A 6,679-nucleotide genomic window follows, 5' to 3' on the forward strand; every position below is an offset into this window, starting at 1 on the left:
ATGGTGTAGTTACTCACCTAAATACAGCCATCATGTGCGTCATGTTGACATGAGGAGACAGATGTTGCAGTGCCACTGACTTCTGTTCAGTCACTAACCTCACAGCTGCCATAAATTAACTCGAGGACCAACTTTAAAATTCCTGTTGCTCTTATGAAGACATGGAAACTAGTCAGCTGCATGCATTGCGATCTGCTACAGTGTCTTCATCGTGTAATGTGGTGCCAAAGTGGGTCGTTTTCCACTTCTACGCATAGTAGCGTTAACAAATCAGGGACAAATTCACAATTTGAAAGTACTTCATCTGGATTTTGTTCACACTTCCAAATCTGTTCAGATTTTGAGCGACACGTAATCTACATATAGCTGTTAGGGTCAAATCCTTTTCACGATTAGTCGGTGAGATTTTACAAATTGCTCTATTTTTTGCACCTCTGCAGAGACAAAATTCTTCTTACAGTCTCCAAACATGTTTTACATGCAAATTTCTATTCATCACTTGCCATTGAGACTTGTTCTGCTTTTAGAAATTGGTCCCTGTACATTCTCGATTGTTGAATTGCAAACACTTTTGTGCAGTCAAGCATCAAGGAAAACAACCAGCCTACACTTGTGGAAGACATTTTTCATTTTCCCAGTCTAAGGGTGTTTGTCGTGCGTGTCCTCAGACTGTAGTGAAGAAGGGTGAGGAGGTCGACGGCTACCTGACGGTCAGCACGGGACAGCTCGGCTTCTTCTCCGCCCACCTGCTGCCGGAGATCTGAGGAGGCACCAAACTCTGGGCCAGCCTCCTTCCCAGTTTCATCCCTTGCTGCTTGCTGACATGTGTGTTCTTGATTTCAATATGTTTTTGGCGTTTGTCTGTAAACGTCACCTGTGTGCAGAATAGATTGGGGTGGATTTACTCAGTGTGCAGGCATGTGTTGAAACAGGCAGATAAACAGTGTTAAGCCTCAACAAGACTGTACAAGCACACAGGTCGCATTTACTGCTTCTATTTTTTGGCATTTTATGTACAGTAGCTCCCATACACTTTTCCCAGGTTTGATATGATCAAACTTATCCTCATGACGTGTGTGTGTGTGTGTGTAAAAGGAGTGTAAAAAGAGGTGGATCGGTGCTAAATATGTTGTCGGTAAGTCATCGGAGTCATTCATGACTGGAAATAAAGAAGAATGCTTTTCATTTCCTGTCGGGGAATACACAATGATAGATTCAAATGAGGCAGAGGCATTTCCAGGACTTCAAGAAGATGCAGAGCTATTTTCTGTAGCTGCCCTGAGTGCAGTGTAATTATCCAAAGGAGACACTGGGGATGTTTTGCCATGTAAAGGGACGGCTACGAGGTCAGGTATGCAGGGAATGGCATCTGTAGGTCTGTAGAGACATTCCACTAGTGACAGGCCGGAATAACAGGACACAGACAGACATCTTTATACATCTGGTTTTTACGTTTTCATCTGGCCTTCTGATTGTTGTTAATACACCATTTCATTAATTTCCTTTTGCTCTGTTCTTTATTCTAGGTTAGATTACCTCTCTGCTTCCGTTTGTGTCTTGCTCTCCCTCACTCTCTCAGCAGCCACGTTTGGATGCAGATGATGAGCTGCCTGGTCACGCCTCCTTCCTCCTCTGTTGTCTGTCAGAGGAAAAGGAGAGCAGCGTGGCCCGAGCAGGTAGCGCTGCCAGGCTTCAGCGGTCCTCCGATTGGACAACAGAGCACCCCTTCAGACACGGGTCACTTCCTTCTGGGAAACAGCCTCCGCGTCATGCCGCTCTGGACCGAGGGACTGCGTTGGAAGACATCACAGCTGCCATGTTGTCATCCCCGACCCCCTGACCCTGCCACTCCAGACGGGCAGGATGGAGGCGGGTTGCCAAAATGTTTGTGGATTTGAGTGGGTGGATGATTTTATAAGTGTGTGTGTGTCTGTATATGCGAGTGCACTGGTGAGAGGGCGAGGACATGGAGAGGGTCAACAGCACGATGCTGTGGCAATGAATCTGTTCAATTGAAGAGAATTTCATTTTTATTGTGGAAACCATATGAAGAGCCGAACTTAGTCCAACTGCAGGTCAAGTTTTATATCTTCGCTCAGGTTAAAATCAGACAAAGGACACAACACATAGGATATTGGAAAGAAAACTGATCTATAACATAGAACAACATTTACTGTTGACAAATCACATGGTCCTCAAGACTAAATTGAGTTTGCTCCATTGCCATGGAAACTGGAGCTTGAAGTTGACATTATTTAATCTTCTGTAGAAAAGATGAACGTCAAAACATTCTCTGTAAAGATCAGTTTTCACTGTACGAAAGATTAATGTCTATTAAGAAAAACAAGGAAGATGTCCATAAGCCCTATAAGACAGGATCATGTTGTAGAAAGACATTCAGATTTAGATTTAACATTTTAGTTTTGAATACCAAGTGTTTAAAATGTTTCTTCAGAGACAGATTTCCACAACAATCAGTAATATTTCAGGATATCAAACAATACATTCATATTTTCAACAATGTTCCACTGTACAGTGCCAAGTGCAATAAGTATACATTGTGTATTTCCGGTACTTTTAAAACCAGGAAGGTGCAATAAAGATTATAGTAAAAAGGATACTCTAAATCGAAATTGGCGGTAAAAGCCGAATTTTCATGTGTAAAACCAAAACATATTGCAACAAACACATTACATACTGAATGACAATGTGTTGTACTGAGACCCAGTTAACATGCAATGGTGATCTTACCCAACAGAGGTCCCTGTTGCACCGGATATAGAGCTTCAATTCTCACTGACCCAACTTCACACACCACAGGGACCCAGTGTGTGTTTATTGAGAATAAGAGTTGTGTTTGTCCAGGCCAAAGGACCGCAGGCTTTCAAAAGGGAAGACATCGGTTTTTTATGGTTATGAGGTTTTAAATAGCCGCGTGCCTAGAACCCATATTTCCAGTGTGTTTTTTGTGAGTTTCTGCCCATGAAATTAAATGCATACATTTAATATGCTGTCATCAGTATCAATGGTCTGTATTAAGTGATCAAATTACAGTTAAAAGCTCCACAATCCTCTCCATAAAAACTGGATGCGTACTGAGTTAAGGATCACACCCATGGCTGCAGTTTGAGGCAAACAGCTTGTTACTCACCAAGCGTATCAGAAATCGTCCGGAATGTATGACATGTTATTTGCAACACATGGTCGCCCATCATGATACATACGGCGTTGAAAAGTAGTACAACTTTGTGAAGTGCCAAAACTGCAGTTATGGATGTGCAGAATGTGACGCATCCCCTTTTTAAGAGTACAGGCTCTGCACCATCTCATTGACCCACCACATTCACAATCGCATTTAGCATCCAGTCGAAGAGAAAATCCATCTTCCCCTCCGCCGGCCGCTGAGAAATGTAGCAATGTGTGAGGGAAAATAATAACATAAAACTATATTAGAGATCCTCTTTGCCAAGCAGAGGAGGTATTGATTTTAGAAGAATGTTTTAGAAAGTCTCTTCCACGGGCCATTGCTAACGCTGCTTCTTCTCCCAGTCCTCAAAGCCACAAAACAACATATTAGGCCTTTCACACAGTTCATGTTTTTTTTGTTTAACTCTCTGTCTGTCTCTGTTTATGTGACACGCAGGTGTAAGTGTGCGTGGAATAGCGTGAATGTTTATTAAATCCCATATTTCCTGACAGAACCTCTGAAGCGTTAAATTAAAACCTTGACAGGATTATTTTAAGAACTGTTGTAGAATACCCCTTTTATTTCAATCCTTTTTTTTTCATTAAGACGGAAAAATTCAATTATCGAGTCTGATTTGTAAGATTGTCTCCGTTCCTGTAATGAGGTGTGGTGATGGTTGGAGAGACAGGCTCAGTGAAGGGCAGGGGTCAGAGTTGTGGCCTAGTCAGACAGGTAGGGATGGAAACTGTCTGAGTTCTGAGGCCCAGAGAAAGAGAGTGAAAAGAGAGGGAGGGAGGGAGGAAGGCTGGAGAGAAGACTGCAGGGTTGGAACCAATTAGGAGAGGATCCCTCCACCTGCACCGAGAAGCCCCAAGGGAGAGCCCCAGTGACAAGATGAGGGATCATCATCATTACCATTATTTATTTGCGAAGCACTGGGGCCAACCATAATAGGATTTGCGAATTACAATGAGAGCCTTGTTTTTGGGGCACGGAGGACGCTTGAGGAGGAAGGGAGGGTTAATGCGTCGATAAAAGCAAGCATACATTTGGAGACATCAGCCGCACATATGATATGCTGAAATAAATGCCGTTTAATCAATTATACACACCTATTATAGGCTCCCAAGTATCATCAATAATATATGTGTCTCTGGTAGTTCGGTATCTTGTGTGAAGAAGTCAAGTCAAACTGCCCTGAAATCAATTCTGCGTATTCAGGTACATCCTATTCAATTCATGCTATCATTGATAGCCATAACATTTTCGGCGTATTCTTTTTGTGTACTCTATTTGCAGTGAAATTATTTTCTGTGCAAACTGATTCGTTCACAGTAACATACGTCTATCACTGTCACTGTTGTATTGTCATCTTGTAATTACAATTTCGCTCTCAGAGGTCAGCTCCTGCAGGCCCTCATGTCTTCTCAGAGAATTTGGGGCCCAATGCATCGAGACATTGACTACTTAGTTGTGACACATAACAACAGCACGTCTTTGACAAAGCGCTGCACATTCAAGAGGAAATACAACGTGAATGTTCCTTTTAAACTTCAGATATATTCCAATTTGTGAGAAAGCATTTATTGAAAGAAAATCTGTCCACCAATTAGCAGGGAACATCTGTGCTTTAGGTAGAGACTGAGTAAGCTTGTTCTTAAATGATTATTCTACTTAAGTGGAATGAACCGTCCCACTCCTGATTATTTCACAGCTTGAGTGTTCCCACAAGTGTTGTGGTTTCATGTGTATGGTCAATAGATAGACTGCATTTATGCTTAGTTGCAATAAAATGAGCCCAGCAAAACAAACAAGCAGAAACATCGTCTCAACACACCGACAAACAGGAAAACATCAAAAGAAATGTAACGTGAATTAAACATCATGTAAACTAAAAATACTAAATAATCACATGTAACGGTATTTAAACAAACAAACAAACGAACCCAACGGAACGGAACACGCACACACTCACAGGTGTTATTAATGTAACAGGAAGTGTCCGCTGAGACAGCAGCAGGAAACAGTGTGGGTCGAGTTGAGTGCAACAACAAGTGAGTGAAATTAGCCGAGTTCGTTGATAGAAATCAGCCACTGCTCAGTGCATTTGTGCAGTATGCCTACACATCAACGGCCTATGATATTAGTTATTATTTATATCTTAGATCTTAGATCTCATTGCTTAAAACTACCAATACAGCTGACATACCTTTTTATCAGTCAATGTTGTGAATTCAAAATTGTTCTGAGTAAAAGTAGCAGTATTATCAACAAAATATTAGAGCTGCGACTAATCATTTTCATTCTCGATTCATTTTTTCGATTATTTTCTCGATAATTGACTATTTGTTTGGTCCATAAGACGTCAGGCAACAGTAACAACATCATAACACTACAGTGTCCCAACGCCGACCCAAAGTGAACTCGTAAAGGAAAGCAATCAATAACAGAGAGAAGAAAGGAAACTCCCTCACACAGGTGCAGGCTGACGTTTTTACAATTTGTGTTATAGTGTGGTGTCGTTTGTATTGGATTATTATATCTGACAGATGTTACTGGTTTAGTTGGAGCTACTGTACTATTAACCAACTTTATAGGGCAGTGCTGATGTCATTCACATGCACTGCAACAAGGAACCTATAAAAATAGGATATAAAGTCGGAGCCATTTGGAACTGTGAAATGGTCTCCATGTCTCATAGAGCTCCGGTGTCTGCGGTCTCTCGTAGTTCATCTGGTCTTGAATGCTGTTCTTTATCCTCTTTATAAGCTCATTGTATGTCTTGGATGAACATTTGAATCTGATGTAAGCAGTAACCATGTGACACTTGAGTTGTAATACAGAATAAAGTAGCGTAAAATGGAACGTGAAATACCTTAAAATGATACTTCAGTGCAGTTCTTGAGTAAATGTACTTACAGTACTGTAATTTACTTCACACTGTAGATGATTGTAGATTACAGAACATGGATGAACCAGTGTCTCACACATGAACGGCCTGTTGCTGCTGCTGAGCTGCAAGAGAAAACGCGCCTGCAACAAAGTGCACTAATGACGGAAAGGATCTTATCCTAAGAGCGTTCAGCACCAACGTGTCGTCTTCCCCTGTTCTAATGGTGAGTAAAGCTTTATTTTATACCACTGGCATAATCGTGAGCCTGTTGTCTTGCAGATTCATTTGTACACCACACACATCTTTGGTCGATTGGTGGTGTTGAATCATGGATGTGATATTCTATAAAAGAATGTGTGATTTTCTTCTTCTTCTTCATTGCAATAGAAATGAGAGAAGAATGTCAGAGGTCACGGCTGTATGCAATTTGATCTGAATGCAAATGAGCAAAAGCGCAATAGGTTATAAAATGACACCTTTCAGTCAGTTGAAATTAAGTTTTGTAGACAATGAGCGACAGATCAGCTGTCTGTCTGTGTGTGTGTGTGTGTGTGTGTCAGCAATTATAGGTTTCAGCAATGTGTGCGTCCTTGTTTTTG

Source organism: Melanostigma gelatinosum (assembly GCF_949748355.1).
Source record: "Melanostigma gelatinosum genome assembly, chromosome: 3".
Lineage (NCBI taxonomy): Eukaryota > Metazoa > Chordata > Actinopteri > Perciformes > Zoarcidae > Melanostigma > Melanostigma gelatinosum.